Here is a 26,438-nt window from a genome sequence, read left to right as displayed (position 1 = left end):
CTTCAATGATAAACTAGAAGCAGAAAATTTCTCCAGATGATAGAAGGGATTCCCTACTACTCCCGCAGCATTCATAACATAAAATTCAGTGAAAATCAAAGCTTAGAAACTTTGATGAACATGAAAGAGGTTATACAACCACTGCAAGTTAATAACATGTCACAGAGGTGGAAATCATTCTTTTTTCCCTTGGGTCTCATTCTAAGTGTGCATAAAATAGAAAAAGATTTTGATAGAGGGATTAGGAAAGTCTGTGGGGAAGAAATGCAGCAAATGTAGAGCTTGAATATCATACAAGATTCATTTACATCTGGAGCAAGTTTCTACCAATCTACTGAAGTTCCTTGCTCAAAAGTATATGATTTCTTTTTCCTCTAACTTGGTTAGCTGCTTCCTGAAATATAAAAAGGAACATAAGGTGATTGTCCCTTTTCTATTCATAAACTTCCTTAAAATTTTTTGCTTTTAGATTGTCAAGGAAAATCCCTACCAAAAGACAGCCCTTTCCCCCTAAGTAGAAAGTTAAGGATGCATTCATACAGCCATTTATCTTTCCACTTAGTATGCTATTTATACTTTCAACATAAACATGGAGATAATATGTTTGCTAATGGCATTTATCCCTAAAGGCTATATTTCTGTGTGTGTTCACATACATAAATCTATTCTGTCATTCCACTATTTCTATGCTTCACAAACTGCAGAGATTTTGATACTTCTTTTTTCAATATTGTGCTTTTAAGAAAGTAAAATCTTTAATATTTTCTCCTATTAGTCCCATTCTGCAAAAATCAGAGGGGCAAAAAGTAAAAATAATAATACATAATATTTGTACAAAATATTTCTCTCTCTATATATATGTGTATATATAATTTCATTTGACCTATACTATATATATATGCATCTATAAAATTATATTATACTTGTGTACATATATAGATTTGTATCTTTAGTAGATGCTTTTATTATTCCTATTTTCAAATGATAAACCTGAATCTGAGAAAGGTGAAATGAGTTATCCAAGGTCCTATTGGTAGTAACTGTTTGAGATAAGCTTTAAACTCTGGTATACCTGATTCCAAATCTGCTGCTCTATTTAAAATGTTTCCTATACCTCTTCTTAAACCATACTACCCAGAAAGAACTGAAAACTTACAGCTTCTTAGTAGTATCTCTGAAAGCTGCACAAAACTCTTGAGGTTTGGAACAGTAAAAGCAGAGACCTAGTTTAACAAAGAATCAAAATCAAATCATAACTTGGGAAAAGGAGCAAAAAGGGGGAAAAAACTGTTCATAGAAGTTTATTAGGGAGGCAAGGAAGATCAAAATACAAACTTAGAAGTAGAACAAATATGACTTGGTATAAGACCATAAAGAGATCAAAAGATGATTTTTAAAATAAAATAAAAGGGAGTGAGGAAAAATTGGTAAGAGAATTGAGAGTGATGCAAGAAAAATCAAGCAAAGCAAGTAATTCTTTTGTAAACTTATACCAAAAATGTTGAAGAAAATTGCACATTAAAAAAACAGACTAGGTCAAATAATAAAAGAGGCACAAAATCTTAGTGGAAAAAAGCATGTCTTAAAAAAGTAGAATTACTCACTGAAGAAAATAATCCCTGAAAAATTGGAACCAAGCAAATGGAAGATGATGACTATGAGAAATCAAGGAAAAAATAAAACTGAATTAGAAGAATGAAAAAATAATTGGACAAAAATGGTAGATATATCATCAGGAAAAACAAACTAAACAATTTGGCTGGTCTGGTAAACCTAGGCCTTGAACCCTCATATTTTTAGCTAAGTCCCAGTGTTTCTGAGTTCCCTCCCCATTCCTGTGAGAGAATGTGACTTTCTCCAGAACAATTTATACCTTGACCCAAGACCTGGGTGAGGGCAGCAGACCTCCCAGGTGCTAATTGCTGATTAAGTAGATTAACTTTCTAGCTTGAGGGCCCAGTCCACATTAGGGAGGAAATGTCTAGATTCTGCCACCCTCACCCCCACCCCGAGGACTAAGGAATAGGTAACTAATCAACATCACAGACAATCCAGAGAAAGCTTCTGGCATCCCTTAAAGGCTGGCCCACTGAATAACCCCCTGAAGTGGGCAAGTATCTAGGGATCTCAACACCAAATGCTGTGAACCAGCCCTAGGGAAATGGTCCAATATGAAGAAATGTGAGCACAAAAAAACAGGGTCCATTGAATGTCAGCTTGAAGACAAGGATCCTAACTCAGAGAGGATTGGAACTTCAGAGGAGAATGTGAATTGATCTCCAATCCAGAAAGACTTCTTAAAAGAGATCAGAAAGGAGTTTAAAAATCAAATAGAAAAACTGGCTAAAGAAACACAAGAGAAAATTAATATTATGCAAGAGAAAATTAACATCTTAGATAAAGAAAACGAATCTTTTGAAAATATAATTGGACAAGTGCAAAAAGAATATAGTTATCTCAAAAACATAATTGGGCAAATGACAGAAGACAATGACTCTCTCAAAAATAGAATTGGTCAACTATAAAAGGAGATACAAAAAGTAAATGAAGAAAACTCTCCTCTAAAAAAAGATTGGAATCTTTGGAAACTAATGAATTCATGAGAATCCAAGAATCTGTCAAACAAAATTTTTTTTAAAAAATGAAAAAATAGAAGACAATGCAAAATGCCTCATCAGTAAAACAACTGACATAGACAATAGACTCAAGAGAAATAATTAAAGAATCATAAGACCATGGGAAAGCTAGATGGCACAGTGCATAGAGCATCAGTCCTGGAGTCAGGAGGACCTGAGTTCAAATCTGGCATCTGGCACTTAATAATTGCCTAGCTGTGTGACCTTGGGCAAGTCACTTAACCACATTGCTTTAAATAAATATTTTTTAAACAATCAAAGGACTTTCTGAAAACATTGAAGGAAAAAAATTGGATTCCATACTTCAGGATATAGTGAAGGAGACCTGTCCTGATATACAGGAACCAGAAGGCAAAAATAATCACTGAAAAAATATATTGACACCCCCCCCCCCTTTAAAAGGATCCCAAAATGAAAATACCAAGGAATATTGTTGTCAAACTCCATAACTATCAGATCAAGGAGAAAATTCTGCAAGTGGCCAGAAAGAAACTATTCAAATATCAAGTGGTCACAGTCAGGATTAGACAGGAGCTTGTTATATCAACATTAAGGGATCGAAGGGTTTGGTATATGATATCGCAGAGAATAAGTGACCTTGAATGCAGTCAAAAATTTACTATCCATTAAAACTGAGCCTTCCTTTTCAGGTGAAAAGATGAACATTTGACAAAATAGGAGACTTTCAACTTTTCATGATGAGAAGCGCAGAGTCAAAAAGAAAATTTGATCTTCAATCAGGAGACTCAAGAGAAACATGAAAAGATAAAAGGGGAAAAGAAAAAAATGATCCAATTAGACAAAACTGGCTATATCCCCACCTCTGAGGATCTCATAACTCTTGAGAATTGTACCTCTATTAGAGTGAGTATACTTAGCCAGAATAAAGAACACTCATGACTTGTCTGTGACTCTGAATGTTTAAAACTATTATCTTCTTAATAAAAGTGGATCAGGAAAGAGAGCACAGGAAGGGGGAGATTGGATGGTGTAAATAACATCACATGAAAAGGTTCAAAGGACCTATTGCAATAAAGGGGAAGAAGGGAGGAGGTGAAAATTGCCTGAATTTTACTCTCATCAGATTTGTCAAAGAATGATTAATATACATACTCAGTTGAATTTAGAAATTTATGTTACCTTTCAAATATTAAGAGAGGAAAGGAGGAGGGGAATGGAATGGAGGAACTGAAAGAAGGAAAGGAAGGGAAAAAGTGTAAAGGGAAAGGGGGAAAGAAAGGGGAGGGAATTTGAATAGAAGGGAGTAAACACATTGAAGACAGTGGTATTCAAGAAGCAAAATACTGGAGAATAAGAATAAGGTGGAAAAAGGGAGGAAATACAAATGGAGGGAAAATAGCATGGAGAAAAATAAAGAGTTGGTAATTATAACTTTGAATGTGAATGGGTTAAACTCTCCCATAAAACAGAAGCAGATAGTAAAGTGTATTAAAAACCAGAATCCTACAATATACTACTTACGATAAAAACATTTAAAGCAGAGACATACAGAGTAAAGGTAAAAGGCTGGAGCAGAATAAATAACTGCTACTTCTGCTGCTTCTACTACCACTGATAACACTATTGATAATACTAATAATCTCTACTACTAAAATTCTACTATTGATGTGGTAAGGATGATGTTGATGAGGATGTTGATAATGATAAAAATCCCAACAGTTCTCACATTTATTAAATACTGAACTCATGCCAGACACATCAGTTTGCACACTGAATTAATTCTCCAGAATCAAAATGAACAAAAAGATCAGTAAATAGTCATTTACAATTAATCCTCAACATTCAAAGTTTAACTTTTTAAACTTCAAAAATTCCTATGATTTTATTAGTAACCACATTTTCACTTTTGTATACACAACCTCACACATTTGCAGTTATAAACAATAAAGGGAAAAACTAAGTATTTGCAATGGCTGGCATCCTACTAGTAGCTTCCCTTTAATGGTTCACTTTATCAGTAAGAGTAAAGAGCTCTTTATGGATTCCTTATATATTCTCATTGTTTGCCTTTAAAACTCAGAATTTTTTTGGCAATTATGCCCCAAACACTCGATGCAAGTCATTTGGGCCATAAGCTCAAACATGAAAATGTGTTTTCATCCCAAACTTTTTGATAAAATTAAAATTGTAAGGAAATTTCTTTTGTTAAACAAAGCCTAATAATTATTTCAGCATTAAAGGTTTTAATTGATGGATTGGAGAAGAGTTGATTAGAATGTTACCAAATGGAATTGTTATGAAATAGGGCAGGTAGGTGGCACACTGTATCCAGGGAGTGTGCGACTTGAAGTCACAAAGAATCATCTTGAGTTCAAATTTAGTCTCAAACACTTATTAACTGTATTGCTCTGGGCAAGTAACTTGACCCTATTTGCAAAATGAGTTGGAGAAGGAAAAAGGAAATCACTCCAGTACTTTTGCCAAGAAAATTCCAAATGGAATCACAAACACTTGGATATGGCTTAAAAATAACTGAATAACAATCAAACTAAAAATTAAGAGGTGTGATGATTCAGGCAGTAGAAAATAAAGATGTAGCATATATTGGCCAAATAAAACAGCTGTCTTTAGTCATCAAGGCTATTGATCCTACCATCACTTGCCACAAGAAAGTTAAACTTCAACTTGACTCTGCTATATTCCCATATTGGAAGAGCCTGAAGAATCTCAAATGGTGCAAAAAGCATAAGTTACTGATGTATTATTTCAAACTGGTGCATCCTTCATGATCTTAAAATGGCATCTATCATCTCTGAAGGACAGTGTAGGAGATGATGTCCAGACCTTGCCAGGCTTGTCTTCTTACAACAGTGACTAAATACATAGCAATCTCTCCTGTCCTTTTTAGAAGACCGCTAAGATGGAGAGATTTACAGTAGTGTGATAATCACAAAATCCTGATACTATAATATGACAGAGTGAAAGAAGGATTAAGGCTAAAATTATGTTTTAGTTTTGGTGTAGAGTTGGGCAAAATAGTTCTGAATTATTACTTTAATTTCCTCATCATTGGTGGTGAATTCATTTTTGGTACCAGTAATTTGGTTTTTGTTCTTTCTATTTTTTAATCAAATTAATCAAATATTTATCTATTTTATTGGGTTTTTTAACAAAACCAACTCTTAATTTTATTTATAAGTTCAATAGTTTTCTTGGTTATGATTTTAATATTATTTATTTAATTTAATTTATTATTATTTATTTATTATTTCTCCTTTTATGTTTATAATTTCTAATTTGATATTTAATTGGGGAATTTTAGTTTAGTCTTTTTCTAATTTTTTTAGTTAAGTGCTAAGTTCATTGATTTCCTCTTCCTCTATTTTATTCATGTAAGCATTTAAAGATATAATATATCCTCTAATAAATGCTTTGACTGTATCCCAGAAGTTTTGGTGTGCTGTCTAGTTATTGTCATTGTCTTGCATGAAATCATTAATTCTTTCTATTACTTGCTGTTTGATCCACTCATCCTTTTTTGTTTAATTATATTCTTTTAAAAATTTTTATTTTTATTTTTATTTATTTTCATCCATTTGCACATGCATATTTCCAAGTTACAAAATTTCCTCCCACCCTCCCTCCCCAACCCCTTCCCTAGAGAAGACTCAGGTTAGCATTTTTACATACATATTTTGTTAAATAAATTTAAAAATTATTAACTGTTGGCATGAGAGATTAGGATAAAAGGAAAGAGATACATAAGACATAATTTTTATAATGGTTTCATTAGATTCAGAAGGGTTGTTTTTTATTCTGTGTGTTTTGTTTTGTTTTTCTTCCTTTGCTTGGAGATAATATACTCCATAAACAGTCAAATAAAGTTGTCCTACCTCTCTAGACTATTGAGAGGAGTTGCTTCCATCAAGGTTGCTCATTTACTGTTGTTAATGTGTGCAGTTCTCTTGTTCTACTCCTTTTGCTCAGTGTCAGATCCCATAAGTCATTCCATGCTTCTCTAGAGTAAAATCATTGATGTTTTCTTACAGGACAATAATATTACATGGAATTCATTTACCAGAACTTGTTCAGCCATTCCCCAATTAATGGGCATCCCCTCAATTTCCAATTTTTTGCCACTACAAAAAGAGCTGCTATGAATATTTTGGAACATTGAAGACTTTTCCTATTTTTTTACTATTTCTTCTGGATATAGGTCTACAATTGGAATTGCTGGGTCAAAGGATATAAACAGTTTTATTGCTCTTTGGGCATAGTTCCATATTGCTAGAAAAGTTGGGTCCATTCACAATTCCACCAGTAATGTATCAAAGTCCTAATCCTCCCACATCCTCTCCAGCATTGATCATCTTCATGTTTTTCTCCTTTGGGTTAATATAATAGGTGTGATATGATATGTCACTGCTGTTTTAATTTGCTTTTCTCTAATCAATAGTGATTTGGAGCAATTTTTCATAAGATTATATATATATATATATATATATATATATATATCTTTAATTTCTTCATTTGAAAATTCTGTTTATATCCTTTGACCATTTATCATTTGAGGAATGACTTTTCATCTTATAAATTTTATGCAATTCACTATATATTTTATAAAAGAGTCACTCATTCTTTAAAATGTGGTAATTTAATTTCTAATTAATTTTAGTTCTGTCTCTCCAAGGCCCATTATTGCACATGAATTTTATTGCATTTTGGTCTGAAAAGGATGCATTCACTATTTCTGCCTTTCTACATTTAATTATGAGGTTTTTATGCCCTAGTACATGGTCAATCATTGTGTAGGTCCCATATACTGCAGAAAAATATGTATATTCCTTTCTATCACCATTCATTTTTCTCCAAAGGGCTATCATGTCTAAGTTTTCTAACATTCTATTTATATCCTTAACTTCCTTCTTGTTTTTTTTAATAGTTAGATTTATCTAATTCTGAGAGAGGGAGGTTGAGGCCTCCCACTAGTAGTGTTTTGCTATCTGTATCTTTCTGTAACTCAATCAGCTTCTCCTCTAAGAATTTGGATGCTATATGACTTGGTGCATACATATTTAGTTTTGCTAAATGAGCAAACTTGATGGAAGCAACTCCCCTCAATAGTCTGGAGTTCTATTACTACAAATAATTATTAATAATTGGAATATTTGATAAAAATTAAGCTGAAGTTTCTAAGTTTCCTAGATTTAGAGTTAGACAGAATCCCAGAAATCATCTATTCCTCCATAAGTTTATGACCTGCAATAACTATGACCATCAATTTAAAATATAATTGGGAAATATTTAACAGCAGTAACAAAAATGCAACAAATCACAGATAATATTTTTGTGTATTTTTCTTTTAGTTTAGTTTATTGTTCATTAGTTTATACAATCTACATGGAATTCTCTTAATTCTGTATATTCATGATTTCTTTTTTTCATGATTTCTAGTTGTAAAATATTTATATGCCTTAGATTTTGGGTCCTCCTCAAGGAGATATTGACTTTCAGTTTTTTTTATATAAGCATTTTATGTGTTCCTATTATATACAATGGTAGTTTCTGCTGATCATTTTCTTGAAAAGTTTTGAGTTTTACTACTTTGTTCCTCCATGCCTTCCTCCTCCCTCTCTCCAACAGAAAGCAATCTGACATTGGCTTTACACTTGTATCCATGATAAGCATATATCAAAATTGGATGTGTTCCATCCAGAGGAAGAAAAACAAACCAAAACACACATTAAAAAAAATCCCCTTCAGAATCTGAACATTTTATAAAAATTATCTCTTAGTACATGAATACTATAGAATATTATTGTTCTGTAAGAAAGCACATGGGATTTGATGCTAAGTGATGGGAGTAGAACCAAGAGAACAATGGACATATCAACAAGAACTTTATGAGATGAACAACCTTGATGGGGGAGAGAGCAGCTCCTCCTAGCAGGTCAGAGAGCTAGGACAATTGTATTAAACAGGCTATGAACAATGGTATTCTCATCCAGAGGAGTAAAAATAAAACAAAACAAAAAACAAAGGAACCCCCAACCCAAAAAGAAAACCCAACCCTTCTGAATCTGATGAACACTTAAAAAAATATATCTCTTTACCTTAGTCCTAACTCTTCATGCCAAAAATTACTACTTTACAAACATTTAACAAAGTATGTATGTAAAATGCTAACCTGACTGTTCCCTGTTGAGAGGAGGGGAGTTGGAAGGGAGGGTGGTGAGAAAGTTTGTAACTTGGAAATCTGCATGTACAAATAGATGAAAATAAATACACAAATTTTAAAAATTATCTCTTATGTATCTTTCCCCCTTAATCCTAATTGCTCATACTGAAAATTTTGATCTCTATTTAAACTCCATAGTTCCTTCTCTGGATGCAGATTGTGTTCTCCATCACAAATCTCCTAATATTGTCCCTGATTATTGCACTGATGGATTGAGAAAGTCCATCAGGACTGATCATCATTTCATATTTTTGTCTGTGTGTATAATGATCTTCTGGTTCTGCTCATCTCTCTCAGCATTAAATCTTGGAACACTTTTCAGGCTTCTCTGAAATCCTATTCCTCATGATTCCTTATAGAACAATAGTGATCCATTGCCTACATATACCACAATTTGTTTAACCATTCCTCAACTAATCGGCATTCCCTCAATTTCCAATTCTTTGTCATCACAAAAAGAGCTGCTATGAATATTTTTGTACATATGGGGTTTTAAACCTTTTTTCATGATCTCTTCAAGATATAGATCCACTAATGTTATTGCTGGATCAGAGAATGTACACAATTTTGTTATCCTTTGGACATAATTCCAAATTACTCTCCAGAAAGAGTTCCCAATTCCACCATCAATTAATGTTCCAAATTTCCTACATCCCCTCAACATTGATCACTTTCCTTTTTGTTGTCACATGTGCCAATCTTAGAGGTATGAGGTGTCATCTCAGAGATGCTTTAATTTGCTTTTTCTCTCATCAGTAATGATTAAGAGCATTTTTTTCCCATTTGGCTATAGATAACTTTAATTTCTTCATTCGAGTATTGCCTTTGCATATCCTCTTACCATTTGTCAATGGGGAAATGACATTTTTCCCTTATAAATTTGACTCAGTTCTCTATATATTTTAGAAATGAGTCCTTTGTCACAAACACTATTTATCAATGTTGATTCAAAATTTGTTACATTCCTTTGATTTTGATTAGTGCCTCTGTGTAAAAACTTTTTAATTTATTATAATCAAAATAGCCAGTTTGTTTTTTATAATGTTCCCTTTCTCTTCTTTGGTCATAAATTACTCCCCTTTCCATAGATCTGACAGGTAAATTATTTCTTGTTCTCCTGATTTGCTTATAAATCTGTCTTTTATGTCCCTTTTTGACCTTATTTTTGTCTAGGGTGTGAGATGTTGGTCTAATCTGATTTTCTGCCATATTATCTTCCAGTTCTACCAGCAATTTTTATTAAAGAATGAAGTCTATCCCATAATCTGGAGTCTGGGTTTTTCAAACAGTTGATTACTAGTATCATTTCCTTCTGTCTTTTTTGCCCTTAATCTATTCCCCTGATTCATCAAACTATTTCTTAGCCAGTACAAGACAGTTTTGATAACTGATATTTTATAATATAATTTTAGATCTGGCATGGCTAGGCAACACTCTTGGCATTTTTTTGCATTAATTCCCTTATATTTTTGAGCGTTTGTTCCTGCATACATATTTAGTTACTGTTGATTCTAGCTCACTAAAATAACTTTTGGGAAGTTTGATTGTTATGGCACTAAATAAGTAATTTAATTTAGGTAGAATTGTCATTTTTATTATATTCTAATTATACCATCATATCATCTACAAAGAGTGAGAGGTTTATTTCTTCATTATTTATTCTAGTTCCTTCAATTTCTTTTTTCTTTTATTATTGCTAAAGATAAATTTTCTAATATAATATTGAATAATAGTGGTGATAATGAACATCCTAGCCTCACCCAGATGTTTTTGAGAATGCTTCTAGCTTATCCCCATTGAATAAAATGTTTGTTGATAGTTTCAGATACTGCTTATCATTTTAAGGAACCATACATTTACTTCTAGTGGTTTTTATATTTTTATGCAAAATATTATATTTTATATAAAATATTAGAAATATAAATCAAATATTATATAAAATATTTATATTTTTATATCTAGTGTTTTTAGTATGAATGGTCCTATATTTTGTCAAAGCTTTTGTTAGCATCTACTGAGATAATCATAATTTTTGTTAGGTTTGTTATTGATTTAATCAACTATGATTACAGTTTCCTAATATTGAATCAACTCCATTCCTCCTTGGTCATAGGGTATCATTTTAGCGATAAACTGCTGTAAGTGCTTTGCTGTTATTTTATTTAAAATTTTTATATCCATATTCATTAGGGAAATTTCTGTTTTGACTTTTCCTGGTTTAAGTATCAGCACCACATTGGTGTCATTGAAGGAATTAGTAAGAGTTCCATCTTCACCTTTTTTTTCAAATAGTTTTTATAGAATTGGAGTCAATTATTCATTGAATAAGTTGAATGTTTGATAGAATTCACTTGTGAATCTATCTGACCCTGGAGATTTTTTTCTTAGGGCGTTCAATGATGATTTGTTGGATTTTTTTTTCTGACTTAAGGTTATTTAAGTATTTAATTTCCCTCTTCTTTTAACCTTACCAAATTGTATTTCTGTCATTATTCATCAATTTCATTTAGGTTATCAATTTTCTTGACTTACACTTGAGCAAAATAGTTGTGAATTATTACTTTAATTTCCTCCTCATTGTGATGAATTCACTTTTTCAGTTTTGATACTAGTAGTTTTCCTCTTTCTTTTTTAATCAACCTGAAGTTTTACATATTTTATTATTTTTTTTCATAAAACCTACTTGGTTTTATTTATTAGTTCAATAATTTTCTTGCTTTAGATTATATTAATCTCTCCTTTGATTTTCAGAATTTCTAATTTGGTATTTAGTTGGGAATTTTAAATTTGTTCTTTAATTTTTTTAGTTGTATGCTCATAGATAATATTAATATGTGATTTTTTTTACTTAATATGTGACTTAACCTTAATGACCTTCTTTTTATTTGAGTTTAATGCCAGTGATCAAGTCTAATCCTCTTATTTTACAGATGGAAACCTTTAAGGCCAGAGAGGTAACTAATGCTGCCATAAAAGTAAAGGGAAGGGCCTGGATGCAATCACAAACCCCATTTCTTCAAATGCATGGTCTTATCTATCATGCTTGCACATGCATTATTATGAAAAGTAGAATTTATCCACTAAGAGAAAAATCCATCCTGACACTCTCTTCTCAAGTTATAATAAAATAGTCATTTTATTATTATCAATGGTATTAGAGCTAAATCATGAGAAGAAGAGAGAGGACACCAATGAATAGCACACAGATTTGGATGATTGCTGCATCTCTTCTCCTACCAGGGCATTCTTCCTAGATAGACTCAATGTGCTGAGCTCTACCTCTGCTATGATAGCTCAAGAGAGGGTCATATGATTCTGTTCAACACTTTACGCACAATTTTCCTTCACCAAGGATATGATACAACTTCTGGTTGTAGGATCATCCTTAGAAGATTTGCTCCTTAGTCAAGGATTCAATGGGGGTATTAGCAGGTTTACTGAAATTCTTATGAGTTTTGTTTCCATTTAAACATGGTAGTAATGTTGGATTCTATTATGAATCTTTTCCCAACCCAAGGATAAGATGCCATTCTGCTGATGTAAGCTACCCAAAAAAGGAAATATTCTTTATTAGAATTCCCTCCAATGCCTAAGTTGACTGCTTCATTATCTTTTTTCTCTATTTATATTCATACTTCAATCTTTCATAATACTTCCATTTCTAAAAAACCTCTTTAACTTTCTTAGAAATTCCTTAAATCAAAAAAGGGAAGGAAAACAACAAATCAGCAAAACAAATCAATATATAATCTATTTCTGACAGTATGCATACAATCATTCATTTTCTTTCGTTCTTATTTGTTCTTCAACAATTTTGGATTGCTGTCCTTGTTGTATACAGTATTTTCTTAGTCCTGCTTACTTCATTACAAATCACTTAATGAAATTTCCCCTAGTGTCCCTTAATTCCTCATATAATAACTTTTTCATTATGATATTCTATTTATGCATTGGATAGCTGGGTGGTTCAATGCATCAAGAATTAAGCTTTTAATTAGGGAGACCTGCGTTCAAATTTGAACTCAAATAGTTACTAGTTGTGTGACCCTGGTCAAATCACTTAACCTTTGTTTACCTTAATCCAGTAAAGAAGGAAATGGCAAATGACCCTTGTAATTTGACCAAGAGAATCTCAAAGATATTATTAATATGATATGCTGTGTAGAATCATGAAGAGTTGAACATGACTCAACAACAACAATGTTTTATTTAGTCATATCTCAATCAATGTATATTTTGTTTCTATTTTTTGTTGTTAGAAAAAAGTGTATATTAAGCAGGATCTTTCTATTTACCTTTGACTGCCTTGAAGCATATATTTAGAGATGAAAGGTCAAAGGTTATATACATTTTTTTGTCACTTTCTTACTATACTTCTAAATTACTTGCCTGGATTTTGGAATTTATTCACAATTAGTGGCCTATCCTTCCACGATCTGCCTAACATAGACAAGCAAAAAGATTTTTTTCATGATTGTTAACAATTTTGAAGTCTTCTCATGAGAACTTATTTCAAATAAGCTTTTACAACTTATCCACTGGGAAATGCTTCTTGTTCCTATTTATGTATTTGTGCTAGGTCCCTTTATGTCAGGTATATCATACATGTATCAGCAATTAGATGCAAATATTTTCCCATTTGACAATTCCTCATTTAATCCTGATTGTACTGATATTATTTTTCCCTATGACCCATAACACATATATCTAAGGTCATCTATTTTCTTTTTTCTTATCCCTTCCATCTCTTGGAATCAACCCTGAGTTATTGCTAATGATTTTCTTTCCTTTTTTCAATGATCTGAGAATACATTCTCCCATTTTTGCTCATTTTTGAGTTTTTTGAGCTAAAGTGCATAAATTGTCAGTCTAAACCTACGGATACCAAACTACTTTATTTTTACCCAGAAGTTCTTGTCAGATAAAAACCTCTTTTCAATTGATTTATATTCTCTGGTTTATCAGACTCTGGATACTTGCATGTGACTTTTTTTGCAATTGAACTCTTTCTTAAAATTTTCAAGCATCCCAGATTTATCTTTCACATGACCTTCAATTGAAATATCTGTTTTCTCTCTCCTTCATGAACTACACATTCAATGACCATTTATCTAAAAAAAAATCCATCTTTGAATTGGATATAATGTCCCTTCTAATGGACAAATCTATAGGAACCACAAAAACTGGAATATTATTCCAGATATTATACCTCCTAACATTGAGATTACTGACTTTGTCTATAAATCATGAAATTTTCTTTTAATTCATTCACTCATACACTCTTAGTCATTAGTTTGGTGTCCTGAGTATAGGTTTCCCCTTTACTAAGATTGTGAATCATCATCTTTAAAAATCAAAGACATCTTCAAGAAGTTAGTGACCTCCCATTCCAAGTTATAAAATACCTTATAAATAGGACAGAATTTCATACAAATGTCAGGAAAACACTCCATAGGTTCAAGGATTCATTAAGCATAAGTGGAAGAAATTGAATATTGCAGTGAATTGAGGAGATTGAAATAGGATAAAAACAAAATGGTCCCCTCCCCAGTACCTCACCAGAAGAATTTGTCAAAAAAAATTTTTTCCAACCCTCTCTCCAATGATGAGGCTTAAGGTAAAGTTCAGAATTATCTCTTACGTCTAAAAGAAAGCAATCCTTTCCATGGAATTTTGCTTTGTTTTATTTGTAAGTAAGTTTTGTTTTGATTTGCAGAAGGAAAGTGAGGAAAGGAAGAAAGAAGATGTTATCAGTTCTCCATGGAACAATATTCCTATCTTCCTAGAACCAAGCAGGATAGTGATATTTGTTTGGAGAAGATAAATTTGAAATATTCATCTCTTCTATTGCTTGATCTCATTTCTGGAAGGGATTCCTGATAACTGCTTCCTTTCTCCCAACGCTTTCTCCCAACTGCTTTGCGCTACAAAATATACATATAATCCATTCTGTGACTCTAATTGAATCTAGGGAAGTTGTATAAATCATATTTATTCATCTTTCTGAAAACAAGATATATCTCTTTAGTACCTCACAGTACTTGGTGTTTAAATGAAATGATGATTATTTCAATATCCCACTCTTTTAATAGTTGCATAACTATTTTTGGAGCCTTTTTAACTCTACCTTCAATTAAACTATCTTCTAGAAAATCATAACTATTTCCTTGATCAATAGGAGCTTGTTTTTTTTATTTGTTTGTTGTACCCTAGATCACCTTTTCTAGAGGATAGAAGGGAAAGTTGTGATCAGGTACTTGGAAAAATTCTCCTTAAGGTGTGACAAATATAAAGATTTTATATATATATATATATATATATATATATATATTCATATATATATGTATATATATAGCTGTCTATAGTTTTTTCTTTATCTATCTATCTATAAAGCTCAGTCACAAAATTAAGCAATTGGTTCCTGAAAGAAGATATGAATTGGCTCCAGTACATTCCTGTTATTTAACTAACTTGATATTTCTGTAGTACTGGACTTAATCTTATAGAAATAATATCTATATTCATGTAAGTAGATTAAATATGTGGAGAAATAGATCATAAATAGATATAGGCACACGGGGAAGTAGAAAGAAAGAACAGAAGGAAAGAAAGAAAGAAAGAAAGAAAGAAAGAAAGAAAGAAAGAAAGAAAGAAAGAAAGAAAGAAAGAAAGAAAGAAAGAAAAAGAAAGAAGAAAGATAGGCAGGTAAATAGACAATAAAATATAGAAGAGGTATTATATATATATATATCCTATATTTTTTATATTTTATATCATTGTAGTATATCTAAGTACTTTAATTTATTTCACTTTTGTATTTGTACAAAACAGGAGTACCTCACTTTTTTTATTTGAATCCCCAGACTCCTAATGTAGTATTTGGCACATAGTAGGTACTGAATATGTTTTTAGATTGAATAATTATATCATTATCTCAAGATGAAAAATCAAGAAAGACAAGCTTCACAGGTAGGTAGTTCAGGGGGTAGGACATTGTCTTTTTTGCTTTGACAGGCAAGCCAATGCATTTTAGTGGATAGATTTACTCCATATTTCCAAAATGATTTCAAGGAAAAAAATGACTGGCTGGAAACTTTTATCTTGGTACTAAATAATGTGACTTTTAAAAAGTAGTTTTAGTTTCCCATCGATCTCATAATGAATGGTTATGATTACAGGCAGATAGGATCTGCGACTATGCAAGGATGTTTAATGGATGGCAACACTTTACCCTAATCACGTGGAACTAATCATCGAGTACTAAGTTAAACTGACTTATGAGAGAGTTCATTCCACTTTCTACCCAAGTACCTATGCAAAAAGAAAGAGACACAAATCAAAGCAAAATTGGAGGTGAGCTCTAACAGCATTATCTCTGAGTTGTCTAATTTAAGTGAATTATACTTCCACCTGCCTTTCTAACGATTTAAGCTTTTTTTGAATGAATTTCTTTTTGTTCCCTAAAGAAATAGATGAAAGAATGTTTTTTAAATAAAGGGGAAAAAAAGAAATGAAGACTGTTAATATATCTTCTTTCTTCTGGCTATTTTATTTGTGTTTAATCCTGATCCTCATGCCAAAAGGAATATTGAGATGTATTTCATAAACCAAATATAGAATATGCTTGTTATCACACAGCATCCCTGTCTCCTGATGTCACAAAGACATGTTAGTGTCAAATTTTACACTAAACATGAATGAATGGTAATGGGGATCTCCACCTAATTTGAGCAGATTACAAATTGTTTCTGTTACAATCAGTTCTCTACTTCTAATCAATTTATATCTCAAGAGTAGGTGGTGGTCAATTTACATCTCCACCCAATTTCTGCATTCACAATTCTCTTCATCTTTACCCTGCATCAGGGTTAACAAAAAAATGTTTAGGTTAATGACTTGTGTAAAAGCAAGTGGATAGGAGAATTTAGAGAACAATTGGTATCTTTCAAAGGTCACTTTTGGTGGGGGTCCATTCAAACTAGTCTACTATTATAACTCTGAGTAAAGAACAAACTATGTGGATTATTCTGGAAGGATTGGACGGGGGGGGGGGGGGGGGGGAGGTTATCTCTTCTCCTCTGGGCAATAAAGTAGACTTCTGTATTCCAGGCCATTTCTACTCTCTTCAAAAAAAGAGCCCTATTCTCTAGCCAATCCACTTTCTTGACCATTATGACTTAAGATATTAGCTTTCCATTTTGCCTTTCTTGAGCTGATTTTACCACTTAAAATGTCCTTCCCTTTGTTCATTTCTAAATTTGAAATTTGACCTCTCTGTTGTATATTATCAAAAAATTTTAATGAGAATTTATCACCTTTCTCCCTTCTTTAAAAGTTGTTATCTGTTTATAGTAATTAATATCTAGATTATAAGTTTATGCATCCCCAACCTATCCATTAGTAGATTTCACTGGGAGTGTTGAATTCAAATGGAAAACAACAAACAAACAAATAAACAATTAAATAATATATAAATAATACATGTGTATTCATATATGATTTATTATAGGTATTGCAGGGGATAGAGCAATGGATTTCAAATCCAGTCTTACAATGAACACTTACTAACAGTGTGGCTTTGGGTGGGTCACTTAACCTCATTTGCCTTGCATCCCAGGTCATCTGTAGTCATCCTGATTCATATCTGGCCACTGGACCCAGATGACTGGAGAAGAAAGTGAGGCTCATGACTTAGCACAGCATCCCATCATTTAAATCCAGTTCATATGCTTCTCATGGCATCATCTCCCTGATGTCATAATTTTCTTCAAAATTGAAGAACAGGGTGCAGCTAGGTGGCACAGTGGATAGAATACAGGCCCTGGAGTCAGGAGGATCTGAATTCAACTCTGGGCACAGACACCTAGCTGTGTGACCTTGGGCAAGTCACTTAACCCCATTTCCTTGCCAAAAAAAAGAACAAACATCATTTTCCTATTTATTTGTTTATTTTCACTAACTTTTGGTTAGTGATGTATTTTCTTTTAGAAAAGGTTAAGGATTATCTAGTTACATCTAGACTAGTTTGTTCCTTCCTTCCACAGAAGAGAAAATGGAATCCAGAGAAGTTACATAATTTATCTAAGTCATCAAAAATGCTGGTGATGGAACTAGATACTTAACCAGAGGTGTGCAGGTAAATGTCATTCTGGGGGCAAGTATTTATTAAGAATTTAATATGGAATAGGTATAGTACTAAGGTTAGCAACACAAATTCAAAGAAAGGAAAAAAAATTGTCCTCAAGGAGCTTGCATTCCAATAAGACAATACAGAAAAGGAACCAGTAAGCAAAAGGGGAAGGGGCTGAAAAATTAGAAAGAGAAGTCCTGAGGAAAGATGCAGTCTAAAATGAACTAAAGAGATGTTGCCCAAGTTGACTTTCTTATCTGGAGATTTAGGGAGGAGTTATCTGATCAGCAAGGGGTCCCTGGGGAAGGTAGTACTTCTCAGATTTGGGTTTTAGGCCTGATGTGATTTTCTTCCAGGAAGAGACTTGTAGTGGAAGTGTATCTGGGTTGAAAAGAAATACATTCAAACTGTCTCTTCAGAAGAACAAAAGGGGGGAGGGGCAGAGCCAAGATGGAGGCATGAAGGTACCATGCTCCAAGAATTATTCCCTACCAAAGATAAATGAAGCCTTTACTTTGATATTCAAACTACAGATCCCACCAAGAAAAAGAGAAGATTCAAAGAAGTTTTCAACTGTAGATTTTCATCTGTAGAAATTTTGTAACTTAAACATACATGTGCATATGGATGAAAATAAATAAATTTTTAAAATGTACATGCAACTTTCTTTATTTTAAATTTATTTTCAGGGAACAGTCAGATTATTGCATATTTTACTAGCTATGTGACTTTGGCCAAGTCACTTCACTGATTGCCTCACAACTGGGGATATCTCCAGTCAAACTGATTCATAGCTGGCCACTGGATCCAGATAAGTCTGAAGGAGAAAGTGAGACTGGTGACTAAGCACAGTATTCCCTCAAACAAAAACAATTCATGTGCTTGTCATGGCATCACCTCTCTGATGTTGTGGTCTTCAAGAAAGAAGGAAAAACATCATTTATATCTATTTCCTCATATAACTTATTAAGCTTCAGTAAGAGAACCTAAAATAATACTTAAGACAGCTAAGTGGTACAGTGACTAGAGTGCTAGATCTAGTGTCAAGAAGACATACCATCTTCCTTGGTTCAACTCTAACTTCAGATACTTCATAGCTAGTTAACCCTGAGCAAGTCAATTAGCAAAACTTATCTCAGTTTCATCGATGAAATGACAGAGAAAGAAATGGAGAACCACTCCAGTAATACTGCCAAGAAAACTCCAAATAGACATACAAAGAGTTGGGCATGACTGAAAAGCAACTGAACAAAAACAACAGACAATAAATGTATGTGTCCCTGCCTCTGACTTGATTAAGTTAACCCTGATCAGAGAATTGTGAAAGAAGCTTTCTTTCCAGTGGACTTAGTTCCTGAATGGAAAGTTTTATAACAAATATATTTTTAAACACTGTTACCATTGCCAGCATGACACTGCAGTGGACTACACAGCATCATATTTCACTCATTTCTGCCAGTGACAACATTCTCTTGAAGGAATACTTACAAATGCTGAAGGTCAAAGCTGCATTTTTCTGACTGTTAGAAATTTTCATTAGTTGAATCTCCCTTTTCTGATCTACAACTCAAATGAACAGACTCACAAAATATGCTACTCAGAGGGATGGGGAGAACTCCTATGGATCAATATTAGACCTTTACCTGAGATTCCCCTGTTTCATTCAGTGAGAACTAGATGTCCAGTTAAGTCAGTGTTTAGGTATTTGAAATCTGTCTCTTCTATTTCCTCAGATTATTAACTAAAAATAATTCTCTGTGAATTAATCAATAATTCTGCATTCAGAAGTGGAGTGATTTTTATCAGTCAACCAACCTATATTTATTAAACACTCATGTTTTAGTCACTGTGCTAAAGATCAAGGATACAATTAATGGCCAAAACAGACTCTTTGTTCTTAAGGAATTAAGATTCCAATGAGGAAGACATTTTGTCAATGGCAATGGAACATACTGTAAACTAAAGGGTATGTTTGAGAGTCAGGACATGTAGTGGGGAAGGAACATGTAGGGGAGAATGACCAGAAAAGGTTTTATAAATATCCATTTCCAGTAAACAATACCTCCATTTTTCTTCTTTTTTTAAAGATATTTCATTTTTTTCAATTACAGGTAAAGATAATTTTTAATATTAATTTTAATAAATTTTATGTTTTGAATTTTTCTCCTTCCCTGTCTATCCTTCCTTCTTCCTCTGAAATTTGATATAAGCCAAATATATGCAATTATTTAAAATATTTTCATATTAATCATGTTGTAAAAGAAGAAATAGAACAATAGGAAAAAGGAAACTAAGTAAAAATAACATACCTCAACCTTCATTCAGAGTCCATCAGTGCTTTTTCTGGATGTGGATAGCATTTTTCAAGACTGAACTGTCTAGGATCTCAGTGCCTCTAGGGTTTGTTGAATCCAAGAACCTGTTGTGGACTGATATCTAAATCAGTTCAAAGTGGCAGCATCAAGGTTTCACTATCTATAGTAGGACAGAATAAAACTCAATCGTGAATGTCTACAAAGCATTTAAAATTTCATTTAAAGTTGCTCATTAACTTGTTCTTTATAGAGCTATCCATGTATCAGGGAGCTCTAAGCATGAGACTGGATTTCACTGGGGCTGTCATTTGTAATTTTTTTTTAACCTAGAAGCTTGTCTGAAGGAATCCAATGACTTCCATTTTACATATGACATCAACCCATTTATCCACAACTCCTGTTTCTGAAATATATGTGTGTATGTGTGTGTGTGTGTGTGTGAGTGTATGTGTATGTGTGATATGTGTGGTTGTGTGTGTGTTCCTGTGTACAAAAGGAGACAGAGAGGAGTAGGATTGTGAGAAGTTATGTGCTTCCTCTATGAGAGAAGGTATCTAAGTGTCACTTCTTTAGTAGAGCATAATAATCAGAGGAGTCCAATTTCTGGCAATTTTTAGAAGTATCAAATAAGGTGCAATTACATTCAGGGAGACTAGAATGTACAGTTTATTTGGTACAACACAAATTTTTAAAGTTTAAGAAATTACTGCATAGATAAATTAAATCTTGTTATTTATTTATTTAGATCATGAGGTTAGGAAGTGTATGAGATTAATTTTGAGCCAGACTATAATGTAGCATTTTATTCACTGTAGTGTCTTGGAGCAAGAAGCAAGTTGCATGCTGATTGTTCAACAAGGTCAAACCAGATGTTAGTAGGATTTTTGGAAAGTCCAATATAGTCCACACTCAGAACCTTCTGATAACTACAGAAGAGACATTCAACAAATGGAAAAAAAAAATCACCACTTTCTGCAAACTTATAGACTTTGGATCAAGTTAAAGGAACTAATACAGAAAGATGAGACCTGAAATTAAATTGGTAAAATATACCCTTTATCAGTTCCCTCTTCTCTTTTATTTCCCTGCCCCTGCCCTACCCCCCTTCTCTGTAGAGTAGGATACATTTTTAAATCTAAGTGGGAATGTATCTTATTCACATTCTGGGTCAAATCTATTGAATAGAATTTACTCAGTGTTCACATCCTCCTTTTTTTTCCCCTCTAAAATTATAGTTATTTTTGCCTCTTCACCTGGTATTAATCAGGTAACATCAATCACAGCTTAATAAATTGATTCCTTTATAAATTCAAAGACTATCAAAGTATAATTAATGATTGATTGATCACTAGATTGTTTGTTAAACACCATTGTCTACAAATCACTATGTTCCCTCCCTTCTTCTGTATCATTAGAAGTATACTTCTTGAGAGGCTTTAATTATATCAAATGAGTTATTCCTATCCAGAGGAAGAAAACCAAAACAAAGCAAAACAAAAATTCTTATCTCTTCTGGATCTATTTTTCAGGTTGTTTTTTTCCCCAAAAGATACTTTACAGTTTCTTCTAATTTTTCAGGCTTTTTATTATTTTTTAAGGAATCTTGTAGTCTAGTAGATTCATTGGTTTCTATTTGTTCAATTCTTATTTTTAGGGTTTTATTTTTTCAATTAACATTTTCCATTGGTCAATTTTATTTTTTAAAGTGTTACATTCTTTTTCTAGTTGGTTATTTTTTCTTTTAAAGGAGTCAATTTCTTTGCTCAATTTTTCAGAATTGTTCTGCATGACTCATTTCTTTTTTTCTATTTTTCTTTTTCATTTCTTCTTTGTTTTTCTAAATTCTTTTTTTTTTCAACATTTCTTTGAGCTTTTGGATTTGATTCTTATTCATAGATTTTTTTTTAGGTTTTTTTGCAAGGCAAATGGGGCCAAGTGGCTTGCCCAGGGCCACACAGCTAGGTAATCATTAAGTGTCTGAGACCTGACTTGAAATCAGGTACTCCTGACTCCAGGGCTGGTGATTCTTCATCCACTGCACCACCTAGCTACCCCTTTATTCACATATTCTTGAGACTTTTTTCATTGTTTTCCTCTTCAGACATGGCACTGTTATCATCATTATCTGCAAAGTAACTTTCTAAAATGAGCATTCTTTTAGCTTTTTTGTTCATTTTTAAATTTCTGAGCTTTTATCCTGTGTTATAGGGAGTATAAACCCAAAGTTTTATGCTGGGACTGGGATCTGATCCCTTGTTAGACAGTGTAGTCTAAGCCTTGCCTTTGTAAAGGTTTATTTCCTCCTTTCTGTTCAGATTCTGACTATGCAGAGGTTATTTCCCAACCCAGTCCTGTCTTTTGCCCCTGTATTCTCAAGCTTCAGACTTTTTTTGAGATTGGGAACCACCTGCTGGCTTGCTATCTAACTGCCAGGACCTATGCTGTTGTCAAACTGTTGGGAACTGGATTGCGCAGTGGCTAACAGCCTCCTACTGGCTTTCCAACACTTCTGCCTCATTGATCTTTAGTTATCCTTTTTCCCAAAACAGACAGACTTTCCTTGAAGATACTCTATGAAAAATCTACCACTGAAAACTTCTTTGGGTCTTCTCTTTTTCTTGATGGGATCTGTAGCTTTAATGTTAATACAGAGGCTTCATTTATTTTTGGTAGGGAAAAGCTCCAGTAGCATGTTAGCTTCACGGCACTATTTTTGACTCCACAGGATCCTCTTAATAAAAAAAAAAAAAAATACATGAGCAGGATGATCAGCTGTGAATGATCTATCTTTTCTCAACAGAGCAGTGAACCAAGAGAACTCTGAAGGATTTATAATAAAAAAAAATACTCTCAATACCATAGTCAGAAGTGATGATCTCTGAATACAAATTAAAATATCCTTTTTCTTCTGCTTTATTTTTCTTGAGGTTTCTCTTTTTTTAGTGGTTGTGGGGTTATGTTTACTTTTATGTCATGACTATTGTGGTAATATTTGCTTTCTCAAAGAGGAAGAATAGTATCAGAGGAAGGGAGAGAATTTGAACTCAAGTTTTCGAAGTGAATGCTGAAATGTACTTTTGCATGTAACTGGGGGTTAGTAAAATAAGATAAAGAGAAAGAAGAAGAAGAAAGAAAATTTTAGAAAGCATAAATCTACTTTTACAAGATAGAACCAACAGTGCCCTTCTTTATGTTCATTTTTTAACTTCTTTTTCCTCTTTCTTTTCCAAGAAATCCCTTGAGTTCATGAAGAATCAAACATGACTGAAAAAATCAGAACAACAATAACAATTAGGTTTCAGTTTCCTGGATTAGTTAATGAGGTTTCTAAAATATCATATATGTATCAGCAAATTCAATGCAGCATATTTACAAGAATTAGAGTTCCATCAATACATATTATCATCCCCTTCATTGTGGACTTAGAGATTTTTAATAAAAAAGAAATGTTAAGTGCATCTCAAAGCATGTGTCTCATGCTTTTGTCAAAGGCATTTGTTTTAAAGGGAGGAAAGACAAGATAGTAACAGCACTAAAATTATTCAGTCAGGTTCTAGAATTAAAAGCCTATCATAGGCTATGACAAAACTTTCTCATTTTTATTTTGTCTCAGGTAATTGGGATAAATGTGTTTTGTATTAGTATGTGCAAGTGAAAGAAATTCACAATTAAAATGGATTATTTTTATAGACTCTACTATGACCTGAAAGACAAGAAATATCCCTTCCATAAGGGGAAAGGACAGAGCGAATGAAAATAATTCTGCTTTTACTTTCCTAAGGCCAGCCCCTCAATCTTACCAGTTGTCTTCATCCACCTGTCTGACTGTAATATTTGCAGGTACAAGGCAGAAATCCCTGTGGGAAACTTGGCATCTTTGTCTGCATGGTGGATAATTGACTCAGCAGCATGAACACTTTACTTGGATTCAAACTGAGATCAAATAATAATTAGAGTTCCAAGTGATTCTGCCTCATACAGTACATTCTACTTCTACAAAGTAGGGTATAGTTTTATGGCATGAGATCTGGCAATCACTGACAACAGGCAACATTTGTGCCCATGAAACTTATATATGAATTTTATACAAGATTTTCCCTAAAAAATTCTAGTTATTTTCTTCTCTTCTTAGTGTAATAGCATCTATCCTGGTTTCTCCTGTTAGAAAGAGAGGTATGTTACATTACTCATTCCATCCCATCTTCCTAAATTAGCCCAAAGGGCATTTTTTAATTAAGTCTTGGTTCTGTCATTGATTTTAGCTCCCTTTGATAAAATTCTCTCTATTATGGAGGACTGTTATGCTGTTCTTCTATTAACCATATAACAGTCAGGTTAGTTTTTTACCAAAAACTATTTCCTTGAATAGTAAAATAAGAAACATATAAATATACTCACCAACAAGTGAAACATAACCATCCTTCCTATCTTGTCTTCCAGGGAAGGGAAGGGCACTAGTTTCAGAATTTTAATAACATATTTCCATATCCCAAGTCCAAAGTCAACTCGATTCCAGTGATTCAGTAATGACTTTCTTCACCTAGGACCCATAAAAAACAAAGAAAATACAACAAAGAAACCGAAGATTTGTTTATCTGGGTCATGGACCTAAAGGGGGTGACTGAAGGAAGTTATCCTTCTCCTGTAAGGGGTTCAGTTCCTGGTGCCTTACACTATAGATGAGGATAAATAAGGAAATTTTCATTCATGATCAGGGCTCATCAATTTTAGTTCATCTTGGCATTGTTCTGAAGCCCTTGTTACACTAGCTTAATATATCCTGTTGCAAACCTCAATGACCCCAAATGAATAATCATATTCTGAGAGTTTAAATAGGATGTAGAAGCATTCACTAAAATTAGACTATAACATATTGCATTTAGAAATGGGGGTTTACAGTTAGAAATTTAAAGCAGTATTTTTTTTAATGGTCTGTGGATCCAAGGTTGAAATTGATGCTCTTTAACAACAGTACTTATTGCCCGTGTCCTCTCATTATTATTTTTTGCTTTTTTGTTTGTTCTACTTCAGCAGGCTCTGGGGCTATTTCTCATTATGATGGCCTGGCATGAATAGAATCTAGATCCTGAAATTAAAGTTTTTATATATAACATCAAAGACTAATAGCAATTCACAAACATCCTATTCACAAAAGTGTGAAGGTAGTCTATTGTTTTATTATTTTTTTCTGTAATTCTCAACTTAATGTAACCAGGAAATGAGAAAAAAAGAAGAAATTTTGGTATATCGAATAATTTATATTCTGCCCATAAATTCCAGAATAATCACTAAGAATTATAATTAGTAGTCAGCATCATATTATGCACTTTTTGTGCTGTAGAAGCAACCTCTTATTATGTTCCATATATTTCACACTACTAAACTCCATTGATTTCAAGCAATTTACTAACAACTGTTATAGAATTTTCACCCTTCCATTTGACAGAGGCTAAGAAAAAAAGGTAGTCAGCAAGCATTTGCTGAGGAGAGGATGCATGAGGAAAAATATCAGATAGGTTCATATTGAAATATATCAATTCAAATGATTACATAATTATTCCCATAAGAATATATATGATAGTTTTAAAAATCCAAAAGCCATTTTCCTAACTACTACAATGCATATTTCCCATGTTAAAGTTTCATAAGGATTTTACTTGTTACTACCTACATGTCACTTGCTTTCTATCTCACAGAAGTGATAAAGTAATGAAATCTCATGAATCACTTTTAAAAATACTGAAGGTCTTCAATGCTTCTCAGATAGTACAGTGGAGAGAGTGCTAAGGTTTGTTGATGTTTGTCCTTCTTGCTCAAAGAGGACATGACATCAAGGAGGGAATACCATGACAGGCAAGTGAATTAGATTTAACTGAGGGAGGGCTGTGCCAAGTGACCAGTCTTATTTTCTTCTCCATAGACATTTGGGTCCAGTGACTAGAAATGGATCAACAGGATTGGCGATGGCACTCAGAGTGCTGAACCTCTAGTCAGGATAGATCTAAATTCAGTTACTTACTAGCTGTGTGATCCTGGTCAAGTCATTTGACCTTTGTTTATGCCACTTTTTGTCTCACTTTTCCAATCTGTAAAAAGGGAGATAATAGTAGAACTTAGGTCCTAAAGTTGTTGTATTAAATTAGATAATAATTATCAGT

Source organism: Macrotis lagotis, chromosome 2 (genome assembly GCF_037893015.1).
Source record: "Macrotis lagotis isolate mMagLag1 chromosome 2, bilby.v1.9.chrom.fasta, whole genome shotgun sequence".
Classification (NCBI taxonomy): Eukaryota; Metazoa; Chordata; class Mammalia; order Peramelemorphia; family Peramelidae; genus Macrotis; species Macrotis lagotis.
Note: the sequence above shows the minus strand (reverse complement) of the source record.